Source organism: Rutilus rutilus (genome assembly GCF_951802725.1).
Source record: "Rutilus rutilus genome assembly, chromosome: 11".
Taxonomy (NCBI): domain Eukaryota; kingdom Metazoa; phylum Chordata; class Actinopteri; order Cypriniformes; family Leuciscidae; genus Rutilus; species Rutilus rutilus.
This window is the reverse complement of record NC_140216.1, coordinates 31,199,154-31,220,257: the sequence shown is the minus strand read 5'-3', so window position 1 is coordinate 31,220,257 and position 21,104 is coordinate 31,199,154.

Sequence of the window (21,104 nt, the reverse complement as noted above, 5' to 3'; positions counted from 1 at the left end):
ATGGTGATCCTTTTTTTCAGGATTCTTTGATGAATAGAAAGTTCAAAGAACAGCTGTTATTTGCATTTATTAAAGTTATTTATTTATTTTGTAACATTATAAATGTATTCACTGTCACTTTTGATCATGTTATGTTAATGCATCCTTGATGAATAATGTTTTTGTCAAGTGATTTTCAAGTATTTCTCTCTCTCTCTCTATTTAAATCTTACCACAAATGTTTGAATGGTATTGTTTCCACAAAAAATGTTAAGCAGCAAAACCAATTATTTTATATTGTAATATCAGTTTAATATTACTGTTTTACTGTATTTTTGATTAAGTAAATGCAGCCTTGGTTTGCATACGAGACTTCTTTCAAAAACATTTTAAAAAAAATATATGTTTTCAAACTTTTGACTTATTAAAACGTGCAATACAATGGTTTCTTTCTTGCAAAGGTAACACATAGTAACTACGCCAGTACTGAAACCGATAAAAATTACGGTGTTTTTAATGCATTTTTAACGATTTCACGTAAATTACCAAATCAATAAAAAGAAACTATTTTAGTCATAACTCAATTTTGACAATGTGTAGTATTTGTTTTGCCTTTGCATGTCAGAATTATTGCATGCATGTTTATTTCCAGGGTCTAAAAAGCTCTTATAAAAGAGAAAATGTAACCCATTTATAGAATGGCAATTATGTAACTTGTTTCTTATAAAAGCTTTTACTTTAATTAGAATTGAGTCTTTAGAACTGAGTCTTGAAGGTACATCTGTCTCTTTTTTTCATCTCTCCATCTGTCTTCTGCACTTTGTCCCTGTCTGTTATTTTATCTGCTCTGTTTCACACCCAGACATACTCATTCTCATTCAGCTAGACCAAACACACGTCTGTCTCCTCAGGTAAAAGGTTCCTGCAGTGATGAGAATCCGACCTCAGAAACTGCACCTACAAACGCTTCTTCTCTTACAACACACAAATCAAAACTTTCTAGGTGCCCATCATTAGAGAACACACACACACACACACACACAACATAAAACACCCGCACTGACAGTCCTGGGAATATGCAGTTGTTCTTCTCAGTTTCGTCCCTTCCATCTAAGGAGAAAATGCCTTGAAGCAAAACATGTTTGTGCACACCTGTCTGTCTTTCATTCTCTTTTTTCCGTCTCTGCTCCTAAGTGTTTTTCAATTTCAAGGACACTCCATGTTCAAGTGAAGATAAAGACATTCGGGATTCAAGGGTAAGCAAGATTAAATTGTTAGTTCACCCAAAAATGGCATTTCTATCATTAATTACCCACCTTCTTGTCGTTCCAAACCCGTAAGACATTCGTTCATCTTCAGAACACAAATGAAGATACTTTTGATGAAATCCGAGAGGTTTCTGAACCAGCCAGGCAGCAAAGTCATTGCAACTTTCAAGCCCCATAAAGGTAGTAAAGAAGAATACTTTTTGTGAGCCAAAAAAAAAAATGTATTTAACAATTTCCTCTCATCCGTGTCATTCTCTTACGCTGATCACGTTGTAAACACAGTGCAACGCTTCCGGGTTCTACGTCAGAACGCCGGCCATTGGCCAGCTCCTGTGTCAGCTTCACACGCATGTGTCGTGGTGCTCACATGACCAGCGTCGACCAATATTGACGTTCTGACGTAGAACCCAGAAGCGCTGCACTGTGTTTACTACGTGATCAGCGTAGGATACTGACACAGAAGAGAAGAAATTGTTTATTATTTTGTTTCTGTTTTATTGCAAACAAAAAGTATTCCTGTCGCTTTATTATAACCTTAAGGTTGAACTATAGTCACATGGACTATTTTAAGATGTTTTCACATACCTTTCTGAACCTTGAAAGTTACAATGACTTTACTGCCTTTGGCTGGATTTCATCAAAAATAACTTAATTTGTGTTCTGAAGATGAACCGTTATCTTACGGGTTTGGAACGACATGAGGGTGAGTAAGTAATAACAGAAATTTCCTTTTTCAACTATGCCTTTAAATGTCACATCAAACATAACAGTTTTGATCCAACTCAACTGCATACTAATGTGCAATTAGCCTTTCTAACTAATATCCACATCTAAAAAATAAACATGAGAAAGTTTGTGTAAATGATCCAATTTGTCCATCACAGACACAGTTCTAATGGTGATGAGGAGCCTATTCTAATGCCAGTAAACAGGACCAGACTGAATCTGTGGAATAGCATTATTCTGTGCTGATGCTGAGGGGAAATCGTGGTAAAATGTGTTAAACGAAGCGAAGAGTATGGCAATATTATTTATAGGTGAAAGTAACACTTAACTGAAAAACTCGCACACAAAGGAAGGTTGGGGGGGTGTTGAAGGTAGAGTTTTCGCAATCAGCGTTGGATCTGCCTTTAAGCAACTTGTGTAAAGAAGCTCACAGCTGACTTCCTTCAGGCGACACATATGCTGCAGATTGTGCTCTGTCATTGTGAGGACTTTCATTTTCTATTTAATAGAACAGGCATCTATTAAATAGAGAGATAAGAATAGAATGTCAAAATATATTAAAGGATTAATTGCAGAAAGATCTTCAGTGATAGGCACTTAAATTTCAGTCTGTTCTCATGACTTCAGAACACTTGGGGCACTTTTTTGTATTTTTGAAGCTTGACAAAGATAACAAAAAAGCTACAAAATTGAGAATTCTAAAAAAAAAAAAAAAAAATTGTTGATTAAATGAAATATACAGTATACACACTCTCAATTTAATAATTAAAATTACATTTTTGTCACTTTGCATATACATTTGTGGAATATGTGCATTTCAAACTATACGAAAAGATAGGTTGTTTTTATGTGATTTAATAAAATGCACAATGGAAGTATAAAAATATTGACGATAATACAATCTTAATCTGATTACTGATTAATCAGTTTGATACAATATCTTTTACACTATCCATCAATTCTTCCGTAATGTGTTAAAGGGATAGTGAAATTATTTACTGACTTTTATGGAACACAAAATGAATTTTTGCCGCAAACCCTGGCCAGATTTTTCCATATAATGAAAGTGAATAAGATTTGGAAGTGGTGACCTCTAAAATGGACCATTATATAAGTATTCCATGAATTCAAAGGTTTCTAAAGTCATATGATATGTATATGTGAGGAACAGATTCAAATGTAGTCAACATCCATGAAAAACAATTGCATCTCCTCAAACATTGCTGCCAGTAGATGCACATGAAGATATGAGAGAAGGCATTTGGCAAATTGTTAGGCACACATTTTTGTAGTCCGTTTTTTGGAACTTGGTCGACGTGATTGGAAAAGAACTGTCAAGATTCTACTAAATTCCCATTGTCTGTTCTCTACTAAAATAACAGCATATGGGTTTGGAACAACATGATGGTGAGTCAATATTGAAAGAATTTTCATTTTGTTGACTCATTCATTTTGGTTTTCCATTAACTTTCAATAATGCATTTCAGTACCCTTCAAAACTTCCCTCCTGAAACTAAAAGTCTGGTTGTGTAATCAGCGTCCGTGAATGAGCGGATGATCTCAGTCTTTGGCCTGGCATCTTTCCCGGGTACAGAGAGGTCCATTACCCTGTGGTGCACCACCAGAGGGTGTCAGGTTCATCTGTGGGCTCCCACTCCCAATTATCATGTACCATTAACAACAATAATACTAATTATGTCTGACACGGTGTCACTATTGTATCTCTTGGTGCAGGCTGTATCACTCGGACAGATGGTGTAACTACCAGTGGCCCCTAACAGGAGTCCTGTTGTTCATTTAGACATTGGAATAAAGTCCAGTTTGGAGCAGCAGCCCTAATTACACCAAGATGGCTGCCAGATTTTTCCCATATGGATTTTGGCTATGCTTTGTTTGTCAGTTCATGTTAAATGCTAATGACATGGTACCACAATGGTAATGAACTATTGTGTAGTGGACTTAGAGAAAACCATAATGCTAGTTATGCTAACCATTTTCAGTCAGACATTGAGGATCAGGCAACAAAGCTACACAATAGCCGCGTTTCCACTGTCAGGCCAAAAGCAAACATGCTAGTGCGGGGCATCCTCGGGGCCAACGGCCAGGGGGTTTTGGCCCGCCGAATACCTTGGTCCAAAGCGGGCCAACTGGGGCTTGTCGAATGGTCATGAACAAAAGTAGAGTTTACCTGAGTCAGGAGACGGTCAACACCGCTGCTCATTTCCCATGTGATTATATGAGGCTACCAGCTAACTTCAACATTTTTAAACAATGTTTAGCTCAAAACTCACTTTCAGACACCAGCGAGTGTTTGAAATAACTTCCTTGCGATCCGATGGGGATTCTGATCACCGTATGGGGCAGAAATATATCTATATACGAAGCTAAAGTCTACTTGCTAACCATTGCAATAATAACTACACCTATGTTTATGGATATACCAGAGACTGCTTGAAGAGTGTAGACACATCAGATATGATTATAATCGTGTATTTATTTGTTTTTGTGTTTTATCTGTCTCTCCCTCCCTGTGCCTTTGTTGATACCTGATTTCCGCATGTCATAAACATGCATTCCAGTTAACTTGTATAACCAACCCAATCTCACGGCAATTCATAAGTATTTTATGAGGTGGCTAATTTGTACGAATTCATACAACCTCACTCGTAAGAACTCGTATGATATTTGCTAAATTGTACATATTTTACTAGTTGTCCAATTCGTATGAATGACCTACCCCTGACCCCGCCCCTAAACCTACCTATCACTGGGGTTTAGACAAATCGTACAAATTCGTACGAATTAGCCACCTTGTACGAATTCGGCTCGCACCGGCCGACAGTGGAAAAGCGTTTTTTGTTGTTTGATTATCTCTACATGAGTTGTTTTTAAAGACAACCTGCAAGTTGTTTTTGCACAGCTTAATGCTAACTTGCTAATTCCCTCCATTATTGTCCAATTGTTGTAAACAGAAAGAGCAAAGCCTGACTCAAAGTTTTAGCCAATCATGTGTGTGGCCTGATTTTTGGTAGTAAGTGGTTGCATTAGTCTCAATAGTCTTGTTCAGACTGTAAGTTCAAATCAGATTTTTGCGCATATCCAATTTGAATCCTGTCATATTAGCATATACAAATCCATTTCAAGCAACATTCATACGTGGTTTGAAATCCTATTAAGATCTAATTTCTGGAAATCCGTCTGACCGCTTTGATCTGATTTTGCATAGCTTTTCTGCCTATATGTCACTTTCTCACGCCACGTAAAACGTATACATGTACGACATCATTGCCGAAACAAGGTTGTGTTGTGTTGTAAATGTGCAGGTCTGAAACTGAAACATGAAGAGGTCCAGTGATGTCTTGACTTCCTTCAATGTGCAGCCGAGACGCTATAAAGCCGCTCATAAGATGCAGTCCAGCGTTGTAGTTACGCATTATCATATTCTAAAGCCTCGTACAGTATACACCGGGATGATTATCGCGCGCGCTTATCGCCAGCATTTTTCGAGACATTTTTTGACGCGTCTTTGTGTTCATGCCCAAGCGATTTTCACTGGTGATGCGCAGAGTGAACGTGCAATTTGACAAATAACCCATTTTCTTGTCCCTAATAGTCAACATAATGCAGGGGAAACTGTAAAATGAACTGCAGCAGTGCTAAACTTGCATCATAAAATTACAACACTCAAACTAAATGTGTGAATTAAACTCACTGAGACTGTCGACAGTTTCTTTTCCATGCATTGTTTTATTATATCCATGTGTGTGGTTACAGTTAAATCATTTAAAACAGTGAAATCGCCCTAGAACTCTTCTGTCTTGCCGGCACTCGAGACGGTGACGTGAGCTGAGCTCCACTGAAAGTCTTCTTTCCAATTGGTTGTCGCTCGCTAAAATCGCTTCTCATTTGCATAAAGTTGAAATTTCGGAACTTTTGTCGCATGTCTCGCGTCGCTTGACACGCCCACATTCTGTCACCAACGGTCACCGTCGCTCTTGTCGCCGGAAGTCGCCAGCGCTCCATTGAAATGAATGGGACCATGTCGCTTTGTCGCTGTGTGTCGCTGGCGGTGTGAACGGGGCTTAAGCGATAAGTGCGCAATAATCGTCCCGGTGTGCACGGGCCTGACGGTGCGTGTCCACTACAGCGGCAAAACTCCGCTCAGTGCCACTGGCAACGCTGTAACGTTTCCGCTTTGGGATGTGTCTGTTGCGAGTGTGTTTACGTTTTTTTCAACACACGGACAGTATAATCATCAGCGATGCACGCGATTACATTTAGAAATAGACAAGCTTTGTTTCCAAATGCACCAAGCAAAGATTCTTTCAATTTTATAAACTTTTACAAATTCAGCCAACATAATCACAATGAACACATCCAAAATAAAATCTTTAACATATATATATAACAACTGCAAAGCGTCTAATTTTTAAACAAAATTATTTACGCACTAAATCCAGCATAAACTCTGGCACAATTTGCGTATTTTTAAACTCTCAAAACAGACGCCACATCCCAAACCTCGCAGCAATTGGCTGCCGGCCGCGTTTTTCGCTTGATATTTGCATAAAGTCGAGAACTGCCCAACCTTTTGATGCCCTCGGTCGCTCTCAACGCTTTCTCCGGTCCGCTGTCAATCCCAAAATGCAATGCGCGAGCGTGAAGCTCGACTTCCATAGGAATGAATTGAAAACACTCGCTCCGCTCGCACCGTGCCAGTGGACACGCACCGTGAAGACAGCATTGCAAACCCCTCCATGCTCAATGTCATTGCCATAGAAAACAGCACGGATATTCCAGAAAACTGTTGCGATGCACAGTGTGGACAGTCAATAATTTACATCAGATTCCAATTGGAATATTGTTTGCACTGACAGTGGGAACGTAGCCTGACTACGTCAGACTTCTTACTTCCGCTACATTTCATTTCGCTTCTGTACTCCGTCTGAGACAGCGTAATAGCTTTCCGTTTTCCTCCGGCCTGAAAACAGCCGGCCAATCAACGAACAGAGGGCGGGCTGAGAGCCGTGACGTAGACACTGATTGTACCGTGGATGCGTAGATTTACTTCACATAATCTGCAAAAGTCGTTCACAGCCATGTTCACTCCGGTATTTCGCTCGATGGTTTTGTTTTCGCATCATACATGTGTTTACAGTGGAAGTTAGATGCGGCTGAGCATGCGCATAACACACGCCATAACCAAACGTTATGTGATTGGCTTACGGGAACCAATGATTTTAAACTTCATACAAGCGCCTCCCCGCGAGAAAGAAAACGCTTTTCAATTATGCCATGCCAGACTCTGTCTACGAAGCAAAGCGAAGTAGCAGAGTTTGGTATTACCAGGCTAGTGGGAACGTGTTAAAAGTGTTAAATGACTCCATAATGCATGCTAAATGACTAGGCTACTCATGCAACCTAAAGAACGGATTTAAACTGAACACATTTTCTGAAAATACAAGATTATTTGGTCTTAAGTGGTTTTCTGTAAGAATATAAATCACTTATTAAAGCTGTAAGGTGTAAATCTGTTTGAATGTAGCTGCTGGCATGTTCCTGAGGTGAAGATAAACCCCATTCTGTCTCCCCTAGATCACTCTGTCTGAGAGTGTCAGTATTAAATTCCCTCTGGCTGACACTTGGCTCCAAACTGAAGATCAGGATCAGGTGCTCCTGCGCTCCTCCCTGCCTCTGTCATTTAAGCTTAAAGATGACACTCCTCCCAGATCAATGCCTCAGAGCGCCACTTGAGGAACACAATGTGGACCACTTCTAGCGTTACGGTATGTTGTCTGATTTGTGGTCTGGGAGAAGTTTTGATAGTCTTGTAAATCAAGTCATCCTTAAAGGAACAGTTCACCAAAAAAATATAACATTTCAGCAAAGGGAAAGATTGTCAGTGACTTTTCAGTTTTTTCTTCATACAAATGTATAACTTCAGGACTCTTGAAATATAGTGTTTGAGTCATATGGATTACATTAGTGGTGGGGTTTTTTGTATTTGTTTACACTTCTTAATAGCAACTACACTCCTGGGCAAACAAAAATGGACCAAGCCCAACATTTTCTTAACACTAAGCTTTAATTGTTTTAACCACAAATTATTTCTCAGAAAATTAGCAAAATTTAAGCAAATGGACTACTTGAAAAGCCATTGCTATCTCAAAAAAACATCAAAGACAGAATTAAGTTTTTGGCAAATTGGGATATTGAAAACACAATGAGTTGCATGGTGATGCTTCAGAGCGGTGTCTTCGAATTTTTTTTGAGAAATATAATAATAAATGCATCTCTACCACAGTGAAGCATGGAGGACGAGGCGTCAGGGGATTATTAGCTACTGGTATTTGTGAGGTACTGCACTGTGAAAAGTCATTTAATCATTTGGAGTACAGGAGAATATTGCAGAATGGCTTGCTTCCCACAATTGAAAGGTTGTTATCTAAAGAGGAAAGGTCAGATGTTATTTTTCAACATGACAACGCTCCTGCCCAAATTGCAAGGACAACCAAGAAGTGGCTTGAGAGCAAATCAGGCTGATGTTTTGGCCAGGTCAGAGATTTGATGAACCCTATAGTGAATATTTGGTCTCACATTAAACTCAAACTAACTGGGAGACATTTTTCCACTACTCATGAACTGCGTTTGAAGCCATCAATGTTAAGTGGAACGACACTGACTCTTCTACCTGTGAAAAGCTGTCTGCAAGTTTAACCATGGCTGAAACGTTTAAAGAAAACAAAGTACTTATACCGTTACTTATAAGTTGCTAAGTTACTTTATCTGCAGTATATTTGTGCAAAAAATTTCCTAACCAGTGATTTGGGATCAAAATGGTAAAGACCATTAAAAGACCACTATATCTTTTGCCATTTTTGGCTTGGCCTTTTTTTTTCTTTTTTTGCCCAGGATTGTATGTGTGATCATTTATCATATGGGATGATGATAACAGACATTCAGTCAGATATTTAATCTTAAAAATAATGTGATTTTGCATAGTTTTTATTTTGTTGATATAAAAAAAGTTTTTATATTTAAAGGTGGTTTCTTATTTTTGTCAATTTCATACACACAAACGTGTGTGTGTGTGTGTGTGTGTGTGTGTGTGTGTGTGTGTGTGTGTGTGTGTGTGTGTGTGTGTGTGTGTGTGTGTGTGTGTGTGTGTGTGTTTTATTTTGTTAATTTTATAAATATACTAATGCATTTTTTTCATATTTATTAAAATGAACATTAGGTCATATATATTGGACAAACATGAATAAACAATAGTATATTTATGAATTATTAAATGCTGTAAAAAATATTCATTGTTAGTTCATGATGTCTTTTGTAAGAACTAATGTTACCTTACTGTAAATTGTTACACATGATTCTAGATACGAAGAAGGCTTCTGAACTTAAAGTGCAGAAAAAGTACATTTATGTACTACTGAATGATAGTTTAGGAGTCTCATATCATTGCTGAACTGTTAGGTTGATTGAAAGAAGTCATAAATTGGAAGTGGGACATTTTGTTTAGCAGTCACTTTGAGTTCATTCGACATTTTCAGCATCATTAGTGCAGAGATAAACCATCTGTGTGTGCGTGTGTGCGTGTGTGTGTGTGTGTGTGTGTGCGTGTGGTCGGGTGATTCCCCTGTCTAGCTACACCGTCTGGACTCGTCACAGATACAGATGCAGCCCAAAAGCTTGCCAGATCTCTCTATCTCTCTATCTCTTTCCCTCCCTCTGTTGCATCCTGATCTGTTTGTCTTCTTTTTCTCATCAACTCTAAATCTTTTTTATCATTCTCCTGCTGTTACTCTCATTCTCTCTCTCTTGTTTCCTCAGAACTTCACAGAAATGTATTCAGGTCATCAAATTACACTCAGATGTTTCCTTGTAAAAACAATCCGTTTTTTTTTTGTTTTTGTTTTTTTTACTGGAAGTGTGGTGATGGGCGATTTGTGGAATAAGCTTCAGTTGAAACAATTATGTAGAACGAATCTTGTAAGCTGTTTTTGGCTTTAGAAGAAAATGTCTATGATGGGGATTAGAATGTGAATTGAGTCAAAGCATCATTATTGTGCTCTTCATGAGCTGCCAGGCCCTAAATCTGGAAATGAACTAAGTCAAGTCAAATTTATTTGTAGCACTGTTCACAATACACATCATTTCAAAGCAACTTTACAGAAAGTCATGTTATTTCTTTGAGTGCTTTAATGTTTTAATGCAGAGCAGTGTTAGGGTTGGGTGATATGGCTGTATATGGCTATACAGTGTGTAATGTGGTATAAATTATAAGAAGTTTGCCAGATTTTTTAAAGGTTTAAAGGAATAGTTCACCAAAAAAATGAAACTTCTGTCACCATTTACTCACCCTCAAGTTGTTCCAAAACTGTATGAATTTCTTTCTTCTGTTGAACACAAAAGAAGACATTCTGAAGAATACGGGGAACCAAGCAGTTGATGGACCCCATTGATTTCCATAGACATTTTTTCCCCATACTATGGAAGTCAATGGGTTCTATAAACTATTTGGTTGCCCATATTCTTCGAAATATCTTTTTTGTGTTCAGCAGAAGAAAGAAATTCATACAGGTTTGAACAAGTAAATGATGACAGAATTTTCATATTTGGGTGAACTAACAATCACTTTAAAGGAGGGCGTGACCAAAAAAGCTTGAAAAGTTTGTCACGATAAAACTGAAGTAGAGTCTGTCATTTTCACCAAAAAATCGAGATATGGTATTTTGATTAAACATAGAGGTTTTTTATTATTTAAAAAAAAATAAACAGGCATGGATGAATTATTCACAATAAGACTGTTTAAATTAGAGTGAATTTTCATATAATGCCAACTTTAAGAGATATACATTATATTGACGAAAGTTTTGGGACGTCTGCTTTTACATGTACATGAACTTTAATGACATCCCATTCTTAATCCGTAGGGTTTAATGCGAAGTTCGCCCATCCTTTGCAGCTATAACAGCTTCAACTCTTCTGGGAAGGCTTTCCACAAGGTTTAGGAGTGTGTTAATGGGAATTTTTGACCATTCCTCTAGAAGCGCATTTGTGAGGTCAGGCACTGATGTTGGACGAGAAGTCCTGGCTCGCAGTCTCCGCTCTAATTCATCCCAAAGGTGTTCTATCGGGTTGAGGTCAGGACTCTGTGCAGGCCAGTCAAGTTCCTCCACACCAAACTCGCTCATCCATGTCTTTATGGGCCTTGCTATGTGCACTGGTGCGCAAACTGTTCCCACAAAGTTGGGAGCATGAAATTGTCCAAAATGTCTTGGTGTGCTGAAGCATTAAGAGTTCCTTTCACTGGAACTAAGGGGTCAAGCCCAACCCCTGAAAAACAACCCCACACCATAATCCCCCCTCCACCAAACTTTACACTTGGCTGGCACAATGCAGTCAGGCAAGTACCGTTCTCCTGGCAACCGCCAAACCCAGACTCGTCCATCAGATTGCCAGACAGAGAAGCGTGATTCGTCACTCCAGAGAACACATCTCCACTGCTCTAGACTCCAGTGACTGCGTGCTTTACAGCACTGCATCCGACGCTTTGCATTGCACTTGGTGATGTAAGGCTTGGATGCAGCTGCTCGGCCATGGAAACCCATTCCATGATGCTCTCTACACACGGCTCTTGAGCTAATCTGAAGTCCACATGAAGTTTGGAGGTCTGTAGCTATTGACTCTGCAGAAAGTTGGCGACTTCTGTGCCTCAGCATGCGTTGACCCCGCTCTGTGATTTTACGTGGCCTACCGCTGTTGTTCCCAATTGCTTCCACTTTGTTATAATCCCAATAAATTAAAACACTTGTTATAAACAGTTGACTGTGGAATATTTAGTTGTGAGGAAATTTCACGAATGGACTTCTTGCACAGGTGGCAACCTATCACGATACCACGCTGGAATTCACTGAGCTCCTGAGAGCGACACATTCTTTCACAAATGTTTGTAGAAGCAATCTGCATGCCTAGGTGCTTGATTTTATACAACTGTGGCCATGGAAGTGCTTGGGACACAGAAATTGATTATGCAGTAGTCTTGCTATTTGTTAAAATGTAATTAAAAGTCCACTTGCAATCATTCATGATTAATTTATTCCTAGAGCGGAAGTGTTCGATAATAAGGATGTTAAAGAGATAAAGAGAGTAGTATTTAGCTCATCATGTGATCTCAAGTACCCCTGATCCACATAAAAACCTACTGTTATAAGGCTACTAATATGACTGGATTTTGGGGATTCTTTCAGGGTAAAACTTATTTAATATGGAAAATCTGCCAATTAAACCCATCAGATAGGCTACAGTATGTGTGTGGTAGAATAGATCTGTATTATACAGCACAAACCCTGATATTTAAAGCTGCTTTTGAGCGAGTCAGTCATGAAATTCCACCCAAATTCTCCTGTGGAATAATTCATGCAGTGGAATACTTTATTAGGCTTATCTTATTGAGAAAAAAAAAAGCTATTTCTCACAGGATATTGAAGTGTCTGGCTTGCAGAGCTGACGTGAAACTTTTCCGTAGGTTAGAGTTTCTGTACTATAGCCTAATCTATTAAAGGTGAACTAAGTAACTTTTTTTACCTTAACTGAACAGCTTCGGAGTCATTGGAATGGTTACTTATTTCGGGTTGAATGGTGGTCGTTTCGCACCCCCCTGGTGCCCGTGAGCGGAAAATACGCACTTGCAACTTTGGGAGGAAGTCAGGAAGTCTCGCGTGATATCAGGTCTCGCGATGTAAACAATTGCTTTACGGCCAAAAGAAATCTGCTAAAATGCCGTAATTATTGCGCTCCCTCACGCTGTTCGAACCCGAATGAAGAAGACGTTTTAAAGAATGTCCCATCTGCTTTGATGTCGTTGATCTACTAGCCTCTGGTGTCTGAGAATAGCCAACGAGTTTTTACAACAGTGTTGTCAAATATCTATTCCGAAGCTGTGGGGGAGCTCTAGAGAGAAACCTGCGAGCAAAAAGCGAGAATACAGCGAAGAAATCCCGAAGTTACTGAATGCAGCTTTAAACAAAAAAGTTAAATGTTTTTACACATGTAATATTGGCAGAGGCAGAGGCAGAGATGGTACATTACAGCGTTAGGCATTTTTCAGTAACCCTTTAACACATCCACCCCCGGTTTCACAGACGCCTTGTATTAAGGCTTGTGTTAAGCTAGTCCCAGACTGAAATTTGAACTGAAATCAACTTGCACTGACATATCTTAAAATATGTCAGTGCCATTGTTTTGTCTCAAGATGCACAACAATAATGTTTTCATAAAAGCTACTTTAATGTCCTAATTAAACCAAGGCCTAATCCTGGCTTAATCTCAGCCCTGTCTTTGAAACCAGGCCCCAGTGTTTACTGTGTGTGCTTAGTGATTAAATTACAGTTCAGTTATTTGCCTACAGGGGCCGCTGTATCATACACCGTCTCCCACTCAAAGGCCCTCGGCAGCGGCTGTTATATAAACCGCTGTCCAAATGCTTATCAACAATGTGTTTTATGCAATAGGCTTAAGAGTACACACCAACTCAACTCACATCGGTTGCTTGTGATACAATTTCCATGTATTTATTTGATGTAGATAGCGGATGACCGCATGACCCACCACAAAAATATTCTTTACATGTATGTTGGTTATTACATCTCATACTTGGTAAGCACTTGTATTGACATTTGTATTGTCAGATATAGTGACATCCAAAAAAGTCTGAGATCACATTGACAATTCAAAATCTGACTTAATCCTGAAAATATAAAAAGTTTTTGGGTTTTAATGCAAAGTATTATATTAGTATAATTTGTATGTATGTATAATTTAATTTGCTCCCAATTTAATGCTTAAATGTGTCGCTTAGTAAGTAACATTTGTAATATGCCTTTTTAAATAGGTTTTGTTTGAAAACAAATTGTAAACATTGTATATCTCAAACAGTTCCTTGATACGGCTTGAATATTTGTTGTAGAGATGAAATATCTGTGATTATATTCATCTCTTTTTGCAGTTTCACCTTCCTCCACAACTCAGAGGTGAGAGATCAATGAATATTTTAAGCAAAGAAGAGCCTTATTCTTTGTTTGTTGTGTTGTTATATATCAGATGGCTCATGGGAAGCTTTCTTTCAGTCATGATTATGTGACCGAGTGAAACTGAGAAAGGGATTAAGATGTTTTCTATAGTGGAAGGTGAAAAATCTCCCATTCAGTACGATGAACTACTTGGCAATTCTTATAAAGTAAGTTAACAAAAGAAAAGAAATGCCAAACCACAGCCAACTGGCAGGTTGGAAACACAAAAGCTTATCATGAAAGTGTCACAGCGCAGTTAAAACTGAAATGAACACACACACATACACACAAAGAATCATTTCAGGCCAGCAGGTTTGGGCCTGTGTTGCAAGATCAGTCAGACAGGGTGTTGGATAATAAAGACAACGTCTAAAAGGACTGATAACATTGAGGATAACTTCTTTGGAACTTTCTCTGGGGAATGATGTTTGTGCACTTAATATTTAACTTTTTAACTCTTTCCCGCTATTAACGTAATTTCCATGTTTCCATCAATCCATGTTTTCACTGTTATACGGTAGGGGGCGCTATGACGCATCTTCTGAAAGTCTACGGAATCTCCGGATTAAAACACAGGGGAAGAAAAAGGCCTCTGCCAAGGGGTGGCATTTGTGAACACGAGCAAATTCGAAAGTGAAAGCGAAAAACGAGCACGCATTCGAAATTGATTACAAATGCGTGAAATGCACTCACCTAACTCCCCATTGGAAATATAAATGGCCCCCCGATTTATGTGTCCTGGCTCCGGCTATGGGTAAGAAGCATCAGAAACAAGCGATAGAAGCATTGCTTATGCGCATTGTTTTCTCAGATCGTTGTTCGTAATACTGCTTTTTTATGACACTTACCCAGATTCAAGTGTTTATAAAAAAGAATACATGAAGCTTGAATGAAATGTAAATGGTTTTTAAAGCAGAGGCTCTCTCTTTCTTTTAATATAATGCATATTTAGGTATTCATTTAACAAAATATTCTGGGGGCCATGACATTTTTGGGAAAATATATATATGTATAAAATTCTCCACTATTTTGTGCACTTTGTTAGCCTGGGTGCCAGCCCGAACCCCGCCCACAATATTTTTTGGTCGGGAAGTTCGGTCTGGACTCGCTCCGTTGAGGAGCTATTATGCCCGAACAAAAATTGTTCGGACCAATCAAATTGTCAGGGCGGGCTTTATACGATGATGGACAGATAAGCAACGGTAACGTCATCATCCACGTCATCAACGAGCGCTTGGGTTGAATTCAAATGACTGCCGCTGAAGAATTGAGATTTCACGAGTTCACGCTTACAAATAAGTCAGATAGAATAAATGCATATTTGGCGTGCTGTCTGAGGAGAGGCTTCGGGCTCGGTATTCGGCCCGAACCCAAAGTACTCCCCCCGTATTCCTGGCTGTGGAAGAACAAGCCAAGAGTGAGTGCAGGGATGCTGAAAACTGTCATGTTAGGTGAGTTGACCGAGTGAATAAATATATGCTTTCCTCTCATGCTGATAGACGGTTGATTGGATTGATTATTTGAATGTGCTCCTCCTGAAATTTGTTTATAAAACATCATGTGTAGATTCCGCCATCGCGTCTGTTATAGAAGATATCGACAGCGCATTAATTTTAAAAGAGGAACAGAGAACCGCGATCGGAAACATGAATGAAAAACATACGTCACTTACTCCGTTGCTCTGATTGGTTGTAGGTCTATCCAATTGACTGCAGAGGAATTTTTTTTCCTGGTTCGGTTGAAACACGCCCCATAATCAAAGCTCAATGGAGAAGTATCAGACTCACATTCTGACTAGAATTGAGTATGACGACGTCAGGCTAGCACTTTGTATAGATGCACGGATGTTTTTCCTTCCATTGAAGCCCAAGATGCTCTTTGGATCATGCTCAAATCATGCTGGAGAACTTGATCATCGAGTTTTGCAAAGACGCATTTTCACTGGTGGTCTCAAACTTTTTGGATGTTGTGCATATATTTATTTCTTGGACTGTTAGTGCACATATCGTCCTCATAAACTAAACAGGGGTGATCCAAGCTTTATCTGAGGCGGAACTAGCTCGGTTCCGACTAATTTACTTCTCAGTTTCTTGGCCACACCGCAAACTGCATCAATTCAAGTCGCAAAGTCCAAAATTGCTGCTGGCCAGTTTGAGGTTGGGCGCGCAGACGGGTTGAAACACATCCCGCAATTAGAGTCTTTGTTTTTGAAAAGCGGCACGGCTGGAGGTGGGGAAAGTGTCAGCGTGCATGAGCGGGAGAGGCGTGAAGCTCCTGGTTCCTCAAGGGTTTTTCAGCAAGCGTTAATTTGGGGCCCAGCCAGGCCTCTGTGAATCGCATGACCCAGCAGGCTGACAACCATGAGAAACGAAAGACATGAACTTTTATGTTGAGAGACTGAGCTAAATTTACTGCAAGAAAAAAGGCAAAGAGTCCAGACAGGAAACATCTACCTTTCTTTCATAACTACAACTAAGTAATAAACTATCTCAAATCATGTGGCTTGCCGAGTAGAGGTGGATTACTTTTCTACACGATTTGCAGCTGATGGACTATAAAAATGTGGAAAAGACCCTATAGATTTTAGGGCTTGTGGGCAATGTTTTTTTACCACCGCGGTTAGCATATCTTCATGTCTTCTCCCGGTGTTCCAAAGCAACTGACAAAAGGTCTGAAGAGCAGATTTTACCTTCTGCAGGTGCAAGACATTTAGCCTATAATTGATGTTGCGCTGCCAGAGAGAGCGGAAATAAATTACGCCACGTGAAATACGCTATACAAATAAACAACATGCCTTACCAAGTCTAACAAGTGCAAACTGTGTTATATAGAATTTGACGTGCAAGTAAAAAGTTATCTGTCCTACAGCGTTTTTGCTTAACCACAGTGAAGGATTCAAATATAGTAATTAAAGTGAACGAAAGGAAGAAACGTTTATAATCCCCAACCCCTGCGAAAATGGATGAGAAATGAGGGAAGATTTGGGAAACGAAACAAGAGAAAATATGAAAGATTGTTAAATTCGTGGAAAATCAGGTGACCACATTGCAAAACGGAATACAAAGCTGAAAAATGGCTTCAATTTATGTGCCTCTCTCATTTGGTCATGATTGTGATGTAACATTTAATTGCTAACATAATATTCACGTAAAACAGCATTCGCAAGTGTTTTGGTGTACCACTGTCATTGTTACTCGATGCTCGTCAAGTTGACCGGCATACCCCTAATAGATTTACATATCTAGGGACCTTTTTACTTTTAAAACACTATCAAATATCAGGCAACACACTAAAAACTATTCATATCAAATTATCAACAGCATAGCAACACCCTAACATTGTGGAGGCAACTGTTTTATGGGCAGCACTTTTTTCAATTGTGCCTCATGTGTTATTTATAAAAGCTTTAAATTGGATTTGGTTTCCCCAAGCTGAAAATACACAAGTAAACTAAATGTTTTCAAAAAAAGGCAGTGGTTCCTAAGCTGTATGTTCATTATAGAGCCATATATCTTTGCGCTATACATTTTCATTTGGCTAGCAATTAGAGAGGAGCTCTCCGCCAGTCTGCTAAACGCCTTCATTTCCTCTACAAAAAGCGTATATTTGTGACGAATAAGATGCTAAAACATTTTATTACATGGCTTGGTTGAATTCTGATGTAGAATGCGGTCTGTTATGTAAGGGATAATGTAGAGCGAGGCGGTTGTTATAGCGAATACAACCCCGACAGGGGGTCTTGAATCAGCCTGAAGGGGTTGTATTCGCTATAACAACCGCCTCGCTCTGCATTATCTCGCTTATTACATGGCTACCTACCAAATAAATCAATAATTTGACACAAAATATTGATTTAAAAAGGAGTTTATTGATTTTAAAACGATTGTATTGCTTCCGCTAAAGAAAATCAAGAAATAACAGACCGCATTCTACATTGGAATTCAACCAAGCCATGTAATAATTCTTGATAACAGACCGCTGCTAAGTATAACACACCGTTGCCATGAAAAACAGAGCGTTGCTATAGACGCAGGATTCTAACCGTAGAGACGGAACGGACTATTTTCTTTAGCGGAAGCAATACAATCGGTTTAAAATCAATAAACTCCTTTTTAAATCAATATTTTGTGTCAAATTATTGATTTATTTGGTAGGTAGCCATGTAATAAGCGGGATAATGTATAGCGAAGCGGTTCTCTACATTATCCCTTACATATCTGGCCTTTGCAAAAGCTTTGTTTCATAAAAAAAAAAAAATGTAGACTAACATATCTTGCATAACCACAGAAAATAATCCATCAAAAGGACGTTTTTGCACTGCACCGCCTCTTGCAAACTTTGATCTTTTTTTAATGCTTGTCATCTTTCTCTTAATCTGACGGTCCTTCTAAGTACTGTTAATATCCATTTTGTTTGTTTAGTGCTTAAGAATTCCTTTTACCCTTTCTGTCTCATTTCATCCTGTCATTCTTCTTCATTCTTTATCCCTCAAACGTCTTCTAATCTGTCTTCTCCCTTTCTCTCGTTTGCTGCTAATCCTTTTCATCCCTTTGGTTTTCCTAATGCTACCATCCTTCAATGTCTTGTTCTTTTTTAGTCATCTCTTCTTTCCTCTCGCTTTCACCCTGTGTTCCTTCTCTCTCTCCATCTTTTACCCTATATTTAGGCGTAATCCTCTATTTCTGTTTCCGCATCTGTACTGCGTTCAACAGCTGGGGCTGAATTTACAAAAAAGATCCACACCCACACGCTGACACACACCACTATAAACACACAAACACACCCCAGTAAAAACACACGCAAAAGCCTCTGGAAACACACATACCCCTGCAAACATGTTGTTTCCACATTTTGCTCTCTAAGCACACATGCTAACCAATGTTGGGGAGCTACTTAAAAAATTGTTTTTATAGTTAAACTATATTTAGAATATAAGCTAATAAAAATGAGGTCATTCCAAAAAAAAAAACGAATGCTTTTTTGTTGGAAAAGCTGCACTATTTTAAGATGTAAATGTGCATTCATATTCAAAGCTGTTTGGAGATTATTCACAGGGAAAATTCTGGAATCCATGCTATCTGGAATTATGCGTGAGGGCGAAACATTTCCCCATGCAGATTTTTTCAATGGGTTCAAGATGGTCGCATGGATTCGCCACACTAACCAACAGAAAGCTGCTTAGTTTGAAATGTGTTTCAGTGTGAGCAGTGCTATTCACAATAGACAGTTTTTACAGAAATTTTGTTAAACTGTACATATGCTACTGATGAAAGAAGTTCGTCGTTCCAAACCTATATGCATTTCTTTCTTCTGTGGAACACAAATGTTAGTAACAGTTTCAGGTCACAATACAATGGCAGTCAATGGGAACCAAAAATATTTGCTTACCAATTTTCTTTAAAATATCATCTTTTACGTTCAACACAAGAAATAAACTCATACAAGTTTGGAACAACACGATTTTTGGGTGGAATATCCCTTTAAGATAGTAACCTTGGTTAGCTATTTCCCAACACTCATTTCAGCACACTCACGCACAAAGGGCCACAGGCAGCGTAATCCTTATCCTTGAGAGCTGCAGTTGTTCAGCAGATTTTCTAGCTAACTACAATCAAGCTGGCACCCCTGGAGCTTTTAGGTAAAGCAGTGGTTTAATTGATTGCAATAAGACAGTCATTACTTTGCATCCCGGAGAGACGCCCTGCCGTGTGTGCGCTGGACAACAACATCACAGCCTATTCTGTGGATGAAACTCAAACAGATTTATCCCGATTTAGCACTCTCATTACTGCTCCAAATGAAGGGAGGGGAAATGGCAGTAACTTTGAAGAGGCAAACAAAACCAGTTTGTGTGTGTGTGTGTGTGTGTGAAGTTGTTTCTGTTGACTTTTTGCTGCACGGAGATAAACCTTTGATAGGTGTGGTGGTGAGCCACGTATAGACAAATCTGCCTATGAAATTAGTTCTGAGGGAATTTTCTTGAGCACCATTGGGAATATGGGGAACAAATAGTGTTGCCCGCATGTGGGGCAAGCTGAGGTGCGGGGTAGGTGGTGCTCAGGGGTTTGGGTGGGCGGTGCTTGACTAGACAGTGCTGGTTGTGTGGCAGTACATTCCCTCCTGGAACATTAGCGCTCCTTTTATGCTCACCTGCAGTTGTGGTTGACATGATTCAAATCATCATGCTTGTTATGTTTGTTTAGCGTTGCCACAGGTGACAGTAGCATGTGTACTGATAACTTGTTTTCAAACAATGTAGGGTGTATTTGACGAAACAGTAGTTTGGCTATAATAAAAATAAAAACTAACAAAGATCTCAACTCTTTTTAATGTATATGTGTTTATATAATTATGCATATATAAATGTAATATTTCTTTGTATTTGATTTGCAATATATAAGTATAAATGAAAAACAAAAAATTCTGTAGGTTTTTGCGTACATTGTAATTTTATGTGTAAGTTTTGTAATTTAAACTCTTTTGTTTTTGTTTTATATTTACACTGTAAACTCGAATAATTTGGCAAAATTCAAAACATTTTAGGTAGTTACATAAAACATTTTAAGTTAAGAAATCCAAAGTTTAAGTAACCAGTACTGGCAGATTTTTATTTTGTACTTATACATTTTAATTGCTCTTAAAGGGACACTAAGTGGGAATTTCTCCCATCTAGTGGTGAAACTGTATTTTGCATTCAAACGAATAATGCTCTCCAGCGCCTCACTTTTCCAAATGCGCGTTGCATCTACGGTTGCCGTTATGTACCAAAAAGCTATGACAGGATGTCTTATAATAGCACTTCGAGTTTTCCTTGGTGAACAGGTTTGTTATTTAAAACAAACTGAAACTTGAATCAACGAAAAAAAGAATGTTACAGTATGAATTACTTACTGTGAAAAACATTAACTATGGTAGTTAGCAGTAATGCCGCCTTTATTCGTTATATTTTTTTAAGTACGTACATTGTTAGATATCATCATCATCCGTGCCTTCTCTAACGTTACTTTACTCAATAGCTGCTATTCATCAAAGAGCCTGTTTAACTTACTATGAATAG